At 34.9% G+C, this 10,242-nt stretch overlaps 1 long non-coding RNA gene across 3 annotated transcripts in view; it reads left to right on the top strand.

The window, feature by feature from the left end:
• The first annotated feature begins 232 nt into the window (after positions 1–232).
• LOC129058731 (uncharacterized) overlaps positions 233–10,242 on the top strand; it is a 301,795-nt gene continuing 291,785 nt past the window's right edge. For all 3 annotated transcript variants that reach the window (XR_010139305.1, XR_010139304.1, XR_008524064.2), the window contains exon 1: positions 233–321. This is a non-coding gene — a long non-coding RNA (uncharacterized LOC129058731). The remainder of the gene's footprint in view (positions 322–10,242) is intronic.

The raw sequence follows: 10,242 nt of genomic DNA, 5'->3' as shown, positions 1-10,242 counted from the left end.
ATTCTCTCCCACAAAGCAGTCCAGAGTTGAAGACAAGACGGCTTTGTAATCTTTAAGACATGGCTTCTGTCTCTGGCATCAAGGCTATTTATCATTTCCAGCCAATAGAAAGTGTAAGGAGGAAAATGAAGGTAAGTCATTTCCATGTCGAAGATTCTATTCAGAGTGCACAGTCAACATTCCTCCTGCTTTTTTCCTATTGGCCAGGGCTTGGTCACGAGGCCCAGGTGGGTGCTTGGAAACCTGAAAGATAGCATCTCCAGCTGGGAGGCCATGTGTACAGCTGAAAGTTTGGAAAGATCTCTTTCTTAAAGGAAGCAGGTATAAAAGCGAATGAATAATCTAAATTTATTGGCTATTACATATGTTGCAAATCTGTTTTCTCGGTCTGGCACTTGTGTTTTTAATTTTCTTGTGACGTTTTGTCCCATGGAGATTTTCATTTTTTATTTGACTTTAATGAAATAATTTCCTTTTTTCTTATGAATGCTAACATGTGTTTGTTTTTAAATATTTTTTCCTATTTTAAGGCTGTAAAACATTCTTTTATAGGAGCTTTTAAATGTTCGAAAGTTTCTTTTTAGTCATTTTGATCTTTAATACTTCTGGAATTTATATGTTGTATATGAGGTGTAAAAAAGCAGTCTAATTTTATTTCTTATATGGAGACCTAATTATTATAACTCTTATTTAGTAGATTATCTTTTCTCAAAACTCTTACTGAGTAGATTATCTTTTCTCAATTCTTTCCTCTTCTCCTTTGTCTTTTATACTTTCTGTTTTTCTGTTTTTTTTTTTTCCAATACACACATACAGTTTTGTGAATAATGATAAAGTGAACTCTCAGGTAGCAACAATTCAAGTCAAGCCTGTTCCCTTGTATTTTACATTTTCTATTCCTTTCTCTTTTCAAGTTCATTCCATCCTCACACCCACACCTCCCCTTTCTTACATTTGTTTTCCTCATTTGCCCTTTCTCTTCCTTTTTTATTTATTTATTTTTTGAGACAGAGTTTCGCTCTTGTTGCCCAGGCTGGAGTGCAATGGCGCAATCTCGGCTCATCACAACCCCCACCTCCAGGGTTAAAGTGGTTCTCCTGCCTCAGCCTCCCAAGTAGCTGGAATTACAGGCACATGCCACCACACCCAACTAATTTTGTATTTTTAGTAGAGATGGGGTTTCTTCATATTAATCAGTCTGGTCTCGAACTCCTGACCTCAGGTGATCCACCTGCCTTGGCCTCCCAAAGTTTTCTCTTCTTTTTTATTTCTTTTCTCCTCCTTCTCCTCTTCTGCATCCTACTCCTCCTCCTCTTTTTCACGTATAATACTAAATTAGTGCATGTACTAAGTTTCAAAAAATTCAAACTGATATGCCTAACTAAAATAATAAGCAAATTAGTAATCATTTTCTCTAAAGTCCAGGAAATTCTCAAGAATTATAGCTAGCTAGGCAGCTAGATAGTTGCATATATATATATATATATATATATAAAATATATAAACACTTCTATATAAATGTATAATATACATAATATCTGTATATGGTATATAAATATATATCATATAATAAATAAATATGTACTTATAAATAAATATATATGAATATTCGCATACTTAATAATCTAGGATATAATTAAATGTATATATCAAATCAAATAAGGCTAACATGTTTTTATTTTAAAGGCCCAATTTTCTTACAGAGAATTTAAAAATCAGTCTAAATTCAAGAAAGTTTATAACAAATACTGACCCCAATACACTCTCATTCAGAGATGATGACAATATATAGAGTGTTGGGACTCAGAAAACAATACACCCAATATTGCGCTTTGACCGACTGAAATAAGGAAACAGCCTCAAGGTCTCTTTGACTGCCCTGCAAGTCTCTCAATCCTTTGTCTCTACTAAAACATAGGATAAGGCCACTCTGAAGTTCCCTTATCTACCTAGAAACCAGAACTTTAAAGAGAAACACAATTGTCTTTGATCCCTTCCGTGAACTTTCATAAACTAGATAAAATTAAAATTTGAGAAAGAGGTTGAAAATTAAACACCAAACCTAAAGCCCAGATGAACTTTGTCCCAAATGATTACATGTTCTCAGTTCCCAATTCAATTCCCAAAGAGAATCATTTACAAGCAATTGCCTAATCTTCAGGTCCATTCATTTACAGCCCTCCTCTTCAAATCCCCTTCCAATAAAGAGGGTATTTAGGCATCAACCATCTGGTCCTTTCTTTGAATTTCCATGTTTTGTATAACTTCCGTGAACATGTGTGCACATAATAAATTTATTATGCTTTTCTTGTATGCACTTATCTTTTCTTATAGGCATGACAGCCATAACCCTTTATGATGAAGAATAAAAAGATTACTGCCTTTCCACCTCTAAATTAGTTAATTTCAAATTTACAAAAATTGTAATTATTTTTCATGAATATGTAATGTATCTGACATAGTTACAAATTGCAGCAGCTAAAATAGTTCTTTGGTTTCCATAATGTACCACAATGAATATTAAGCAAATAACTTGAGATCTGATTTTAATTCAGTGAGAATTGAGGAACTCTTGACTTGATAGACTCACTACCCTTCTACAGTGCTCTTGGCAAACCCTGACAGCCCATTTTATGTCACTATAGCTATAGTACAAAGATAACCTTTTGTCTCAAAAATGTATTGCTGTGTTTTCCCTGAGGCTGTATTCACATACAATAATTATTTGATTTGTTAAAAAGCTAAATAAAAACAAATGGTTTTGCTGAACTATCAAGGCATGACTTAATCAGATTAAGCAAAAAAAATAAATAAATAAATAGGACCCAAGCTATTTAATAAGTGGCAACCTTTATTGAAAAGGCACCTCATTTTTGCTCTTAGAGATTTTAGTGTCATCATATCACTCTTAAGATATATTAAGATTATACAATTGACATCAGCAAATTTTAAACCCTAGAGAAGTTGCACATACTCTGCAAACCATTCTGGCTTCTTGATGAGTCTCGCTTTATTTTTTAGCAAAAAATTAAAAAAATAAAAGCTAAATACTTTTGCTAGATCTTAAGGCCTACCAACTTATATCGTACCAGCTTAAATTCTTTTATATATTTTAATAACTATTTACTAATTACATACTATGTTAGACTTTACAGGTTGTTAAAATAGATTTAAAAAAATTGATTGAGATGAGTAAGAAATAATTATTGATTAGTCTTTAACAAGTTAAACGAAAAGAGAAAATGCACGAGTGAAAAAGCAGAGGCAAATTTCATTTTATTGTGTTCATTTTATTGCACTTCAGGTATCATAGTTTTTATAAACAGAAGGTTTCTGGTAATCTTGCCTCGAGTAAGTCTATCAGTGCCATTTTCCAACAGCACATGCTCGCTTCATGTCTATGTGTCACATTTAGTAATTATCTCAATATTTAAGACTGTTTCATTATTATTGTATCTGTTATGGTAATTTATAATCAGTTATTTTTATGATACTATTGTAATTGTCTTGGGGCATCACAAACCTCCCCAAAAGACAGAAATTTATTAATAAGACAGCAAACTTGATATATACATTTTATGTGTATTTTGACTGCTCCAACAACAAGCCCTTCCCCCATCTCCCTTCCTATCTATTCCCTGAGACACAATAGTGAAACTAGGTCAAATAGTAACCCTTCAATGTCTTCTAAGTGCTCAAGTGAAAGAAAGAGTCACGCATTTCTCACTTTAAATTAAAAGCTAGAAATGGTTAAACTTAGTGAGAAAGATATAAGCCTCTTGGTACAAGAGGCCTAGTTTTTAGCCTCTCAGTTTTTGGCATATTTTCCTCACTATGTTATGAATGCAAATAAATGGTTCTTGGAGGAAATTGAAAGTGCTACTCCAGTGAACACATGAATGATAAGAAAGAAAAACTGCCTTATTACTGATACGAAGAAAGTTTCAGTGGACTGAATAGAAGACAAAACCAGCCATAGCATTTCCTTAAGTCAAAACATAATCTGGAGCAAGACCCTAACCCTCAATTCTATGAAAGCTGAAAGAGTTGACGAAGCTGCAGAAGAAAAGTTTGAAGCTGTCAGAGAATTTCCGTAACTTAAAAGTCCAAGGTGAAGCAGCAAGTGCTGACATAGAAATTGCAGCAATTTATGCAGAAGATTTAGCTAAGATTGTTGATGAAGGTGGATACACTAAACGGGTTTTCAATGTAAAATAAATAGCCTTTATTGGAAGAAGGTGCCATATAGGCCTTTCATAGATAGAGAGAAGTCAATGCCTAGCTTTGAAGTTTCAAAGGACAGGCCGACTCTTGTGTTCCATGCTAATGTATCCAGTGACTTTAAGTGGAAGCCCTTCCTCATTTACTATTCCCCAAATCCTGGATCTGACAAAGCCTGGATGAGAGCACACCTGTTTACAGCATGGTTTACTGAATATTTTAAGCACATTGTTGAGAACTACTGCTCAGTAAAAAAGATTCATTTCAAAATATTACTGCTCATTGACAATGCACCTAGCCACCCAAGAGCTCTGAAGGAGATACACAAGGAAATTGATGTTATTTTGATGCCTATTAACACAATATCCATTCTATAGCCCATGGATCAAAGAGTAATTTCAACTTTCAAGTCTCATGATTGAAGAAATACATTTTGTAAGACTAGAGCTGCCATAGATAGTGATTCCTCTGATGTATCTGGGCAAAAAGAACTGAAAACTTTCTGAAGAGGATTCACCATTCCATATACCATTAAGAACATTCATGATTTATGAAAGGAAGTCAAAAGATCAACATTAACAGGAGTTCGAAAGAAGTTGATTCTGACCCTCATGGATGACTTTTAGATGTTCAAGAAAGAAGTAACTGCAGATGTCATGGAAATAACAAGAGAACTAGTGGAACTTGAAGTGATGGAATTGCTACAATCTCATGATAGAACTGGAATAGATGAGGAATTGTTTCTTACGAATAAGCAAATAAACTGATTTCATGAGATAGAAACTACTCTTGGTGAAGATGCTGTGAACGTTGTTGAAATTACAACAATGGATATAGAATATTACATAAACTTAGTTGATAAGCAGTGGCAGAGTTTGAGAGGATTGACTTCAATTTTCAGACAAATTCTACGGTGGGTAAAAGGCTGTCAAACAGGCCAGGCACGGTGGCTCACGCCTGTCATCCCAGCACTTTGGGAGGCCAAGGCAGGTGGATCATGAGGTCAGGAGATCGAGATCATCATGGCCAACATGGTGAAATCCCGTCTCTACTAAAATACAAAAAAAAAAAAAAAAAATAGCCAAGCATGATGGTGCTTGCCTGTAATCCTAGCTACTCAGGAGGCTGAGACAGGGGAATTGCTTGAACCTGGGAGGCAGAGGTTGCAGTGAGCTGAGATTGCACCACTGCACTCTAGCCTGGTGACAGAGCAAGACTCCATCTCAAATAAATAAATAAATAAATAAATAAATAAAATTTTAAAAAAGGCTGTCAAACAGCATCACACGCTAGCGAGCAATCTTTTGCGAAACGAAGAGTCAATTGATGCAGCAAATTTCATTGTTGTCTTATTTTAAGGAACTGCTACGTCACCTCAATCTTCAGCCACCACCACCCTGATCAGTGAGCAGGCATCAGCAAAGAGGCAACACCCTCTACCAGCAAAAAGATTATAAATCATTGGTGGCTCAGATGATTGCTAGCATTTTTAGCAATAAATTATTTATAAATTTAAGTATGTACATTGTTTTTTAGACATACTGCTATTGCACACTTAATAGGCTACATTATAGTTTAAACATAACTTTTATATGCATCAGGAAACCAAAGAACTTGTGTGACTCCCCCAAATTTGTATGTTAAAATCTACTCCCAATGTGACAGTGTTTGGAGATGAGGCCTTTCGGTGGTGACTAGGTCATAAAGGTTGAGTTTTCATGAATGAGATGAGTGCCCTTATAAAAGCTATCCCAGAAAGTTGCCTCTTCCCTTCAGCCATGTGAGGACACAGCAAAAAGATGGCCATCTGTGAACCAAAATTGTGCCCAGCCGTCACAAGATATTGAGTCTACATCCCCTGTTTTTAGACTTCCCAGCCTCCATAGCTGTGACAGATAAATTTCTGTTGTTTATAAGCCACCTAGTCTATGGTATTCTTGATGGCAACCTGAATGGACTAAGACCTCTGTGCTATGAAAGATGGATTGATCTTCATTAGAGGCAAATCTAAAATAGAGTAGAAATAGATTTGGGTAGAAATTTTCACATAAACAGCATTTTGAGCAAAGGTACAGAAGTATAAACCAACTAAAAATATGCCAGGAATTGTAAGCTGCTGCTGCTGCCTCTCCTTCTCTTTCTCTTCCTCCTCCTCCTCCTCCTCACCCCTCCTCCTTCCTCCCCCTCCTCCCCCCTCCTCCTTCCTCCCTCCTCCTCCTCCCTCCTCCTCCTCCCTCCTCCTCCTCCCTCCTCCTCCTCTTCTTCCTTCATTTATCAAAAAGAATTAGAATGCAAGAGGAATCCTGACAAAATACCTATCTTAGAGTCATTTGAATGCCTAGCAATACAAACTGACTCTATCCTGAAATGAAAAAGGTTAAAGAAGACAATGGCATTCTTAGACAAATATTTGAAACAATCACCATTTAGGAGGAAACTATTGCAAAAGTGTATTTGAAGAATGATGAGAACCTGAACATGTACAGTCTAAATGGACATGGAGAGGATAGTTCTAATATAAACGGTAGTAAAGTTACTGAATTAACAGATGTTGATTAGAAACAGGAATACCAGAGAATGCAGGGTCAGGGAAGGCGCATTTGCTGACATACATCATATAATAATTATACAAGAAGAATTTGTGAGAATAGTGAATTACATGTAGAACAAATTGAATCTGAAGAATCTGAGGTACTGCAGAGTTGGATGATTCTATAAAACTGGGAGTTTATGACGGTTGATGGCCAAAAATAAAAAGAAGATTTAATGAATTTTCCACATGCATTTAACTGGCATTTCAATCAAATGTGGAGTAAAATGAACCATCTATCATTATAAAAACATGATTGATAAGTTTCTGTATATTAGACTTATTATTGGGGAAAACAGTAATTTGGATATTTTTATTGTTCTAAAGACCCATAATTTTCAATGGCAGTGGTTATATCCAGAGGAAGCATCTGCAAAATAAGTATGTTTTTGATTATCAAATGATTGAATATTGGCCTTCACTCAGTGGTGGTCAGATATATTAGACAACCTACAATATTTTCAATATACCTGCACAATATCGAATTCTGTCATACCCTGAACAAATTTGGAATGTCCCACCAAATTTTTATGTAATGAAAAGCCTGTTTAAAACCATTTTAGCCTAGAGACTTATGTTACATTACAAACAAAGTTAACATTTTTATACCATTTGTTATGTTACATTTTAGTCTAGAGACTTATGTTACATTACAAATAAATTCAACTTATTTTTATTCCATTTGATGTATGTGGAATTTTTTAGGAATGCTGAACACTTGCAAATAAAGAGAGGGCTATATTTTCTTGGTTTAAAAGTTTGCAAGGATCTTTCATCACTTTATAAAATCACATCAATGCAAATAGCACTGCCTGTGATTTTGGAATAACATATACAACCTCGCTGTGTCAGTCTGCATTTGTAGCTATAATTTTTTTCAGTAATCTTTTTTTTTGAGATGGAGACTTTCTCTGTGCTGGAGTGCAGTGGCATGAACTCAGCTCACTGCAGCCTCTACCTCCTGGGTTCCAGCGATTCTCCCATCTCAGCCTCCTGGGTAGCTGGGATTACAGGCGCACGCCATCATGCCCGGCTAATTTTTGTATTTTTTAGTATAGATGGGGTTTCGCCATGTTGACCAGTCTGGTCTTGAACTCCTGACCTCAGGTGATCCACCAGCCTCAGCCTCCAAAAGTGCTGGAATTATAGGCATGAGCCAACTTGCCCCGCCTTTCTCAGTAATTTTACACAGAGTTGTATACGTATATGGTTCATTTATAACGTCTTCTAGAAACATTGTTTTGTAATATTTATGTACTGAAACATATATTATTTAATTATTTTACTTTTACTTGATCTTTATATTATAGTTAGGTAATTATAATGTTTCTGTCCAAAATTATGTTTGTAGGTAGTGATTTGCTCTATGAGTTTTACTATGTATAGTAAAGATGGCATAAAAAAAGGGTTTATACCTTAGAGTTTACCATAGTGTGTGTGGAACCTCAAAATATATTAGTGTCTTTCACTCACGTTTTGTCATTCAATCTTCTCACTATTGTGTAACGTAAATAGGGTAGTATTCATTTTGAAGTCTCTTTTTGAAGATGTAAAAGCTAAGGTTAAAATATATATCATGATTTATCAGTGATCATATGAGTTTTGCAAGTGCCAGATCCAGAATCAGAATACAGGTCTCCTTGCTTTAACTTTGAATACTTAGCACAATGTCATGTTGCTGCCCTAGGGTGTGCAGTGAATACAGACTATCTTTTAATGATTTTTTTTAACTACTCAAATGCTCTTATATACAGAATGTTGTTGTCCACTGTTCGGTCACTTTACACTTCCTTAAAATTCAAATGTAGCACAAAACTTCATTTCCCATCATATATTATTATACAAATGTAAATCTTCACTAATAAAATGAACATGAATATTGAGTCAATATTCTGAATATTTCAGAGCAAAACTAAAACGATCAAACAAAAACCTACCTGAAATTTTAGCTTTAATTGGCTAGGTATTTCAAATCAAAGAAATGTTTATCTTGTCATTCTGGCTATATTTTTTCCCCTAATCCTGGCTTGTTCTGATAATTGCCACGAACACTTCATTTCATTTTCTTGCTATCAGCTTAAGCCTGGGCAGCTTTGCTGCCTACTGCTATCAACCAATGCACTGATTGAGCAGATGATGCAGAGTAGCAGCAAAGGACACACTGATTGCCTATAATAAATGGAATTTGAGATTGTGGGTTTCCAACCGAAACTTTAAGAAAAAGCCTATTCACATCCTGCCTCAATAGCAACAGAGCAGTGGTGAAACTTTTTTAGCTGTTTACTAAAAGCTTTTAGTCTACAAAAATTTCTCTGCTGCAAGATAGATAAATGGTGAAATAGTCAATGGAAAAATTATAAGTTATTTAGGAATAATATAAGAAAACATGTTAGAAAACCCAACAGCTATTCCAGAACTACAAATTTAGGTGAATGGCTGATGCACCTGAAATTTCTTAAGGTTTTTACTGAAATAAATGCCAACAGGTTCAAATACATACTTACACATTTTACAAATGGATTTAAGCCAATTATTAATAGTTAGAAAGAATTTGGTTGGTCTTGTATATATTAAACAGATATCTTTAGAAAACACACAAAGTTGTACATTTTGTCTCTAATAGTTGAATAAGAAATAGTATACTTTCCAGATAAATATTTCAGAGAATAAGCATAATAATGTATAACATTCTCACCAAAACATTAGCAGTGTTTAAATTTCTCTTCAAATTCTCTATCTCACTCTCCTCACCCCGTCTTCTTTCCTCTATTTCCTCCTTCCTTTTTTTCTAAATTTACACTGCACAATTTTCACTAAAATTTGGATGCAGAAATTACTACATGGCATGTTTAAGAGGGACAAATAGAAAAATCCCCATGGAAACAACTCGCATGATGAAAGGACTTGAAGCAAAAACATAGAGGAAGAGTCTTGTTAATCTTTAATTATCTTTGGCCCTAGATTATATTCTTATCATTAAAATAGATGAAGTACTTTCAGAAAACCACATTTTCTTAAGGCATCAGTGTGTCTTTAAATAAGCTTATAAGTTTATACAACGAAGTCATATTAAGAACCCTGAAAGAGTAAACTGTGAAGGTCAGATTAGACAGGGGATCATGACTACAGTAGATTTGACTTTTGGCGAAAGTTTCAGAGCAAGTGGGGTTTGGTTACCATGATTTCAACTTGATTTTGCTTTTAAATATAATTGAGCGTATGAAGCCAGGTCACAGTTGAGCAGCATTTTTTAAAAAGTTAAGAAATTGCCAACCAATGAAATTATATATGGACAAGCTATCTTTCAAGGAGTTGTAAGTGTCACCTAAGTGTTGATGATTTAAATCCTTCATTACTCAGGGCATCTACAGGAATAACGCAGTGTGGTTTTATCAATTTGCCATCAGTTATGCTACAAAACCCAGATCAAT

Source organism: Pongo abelii, chromosome 2, assembly GCF_028885655.2.
Source record: "Pongo abelii isolate AG06213 chromosome 2, NHGRI_mPonAbe1-v2.0_pri, whole genome shotgun sequence".
Taxonomy (NCBI): Eukaryota; Metazoa; Chordata; class Mammalia; order Primates; family Hominidae; genus Pongo; species Pongo abelii.
Note: the sequence above shows the minus strand (reverse complement) of the source record. Positions and strands in the feature narration are given on the sequence as shown.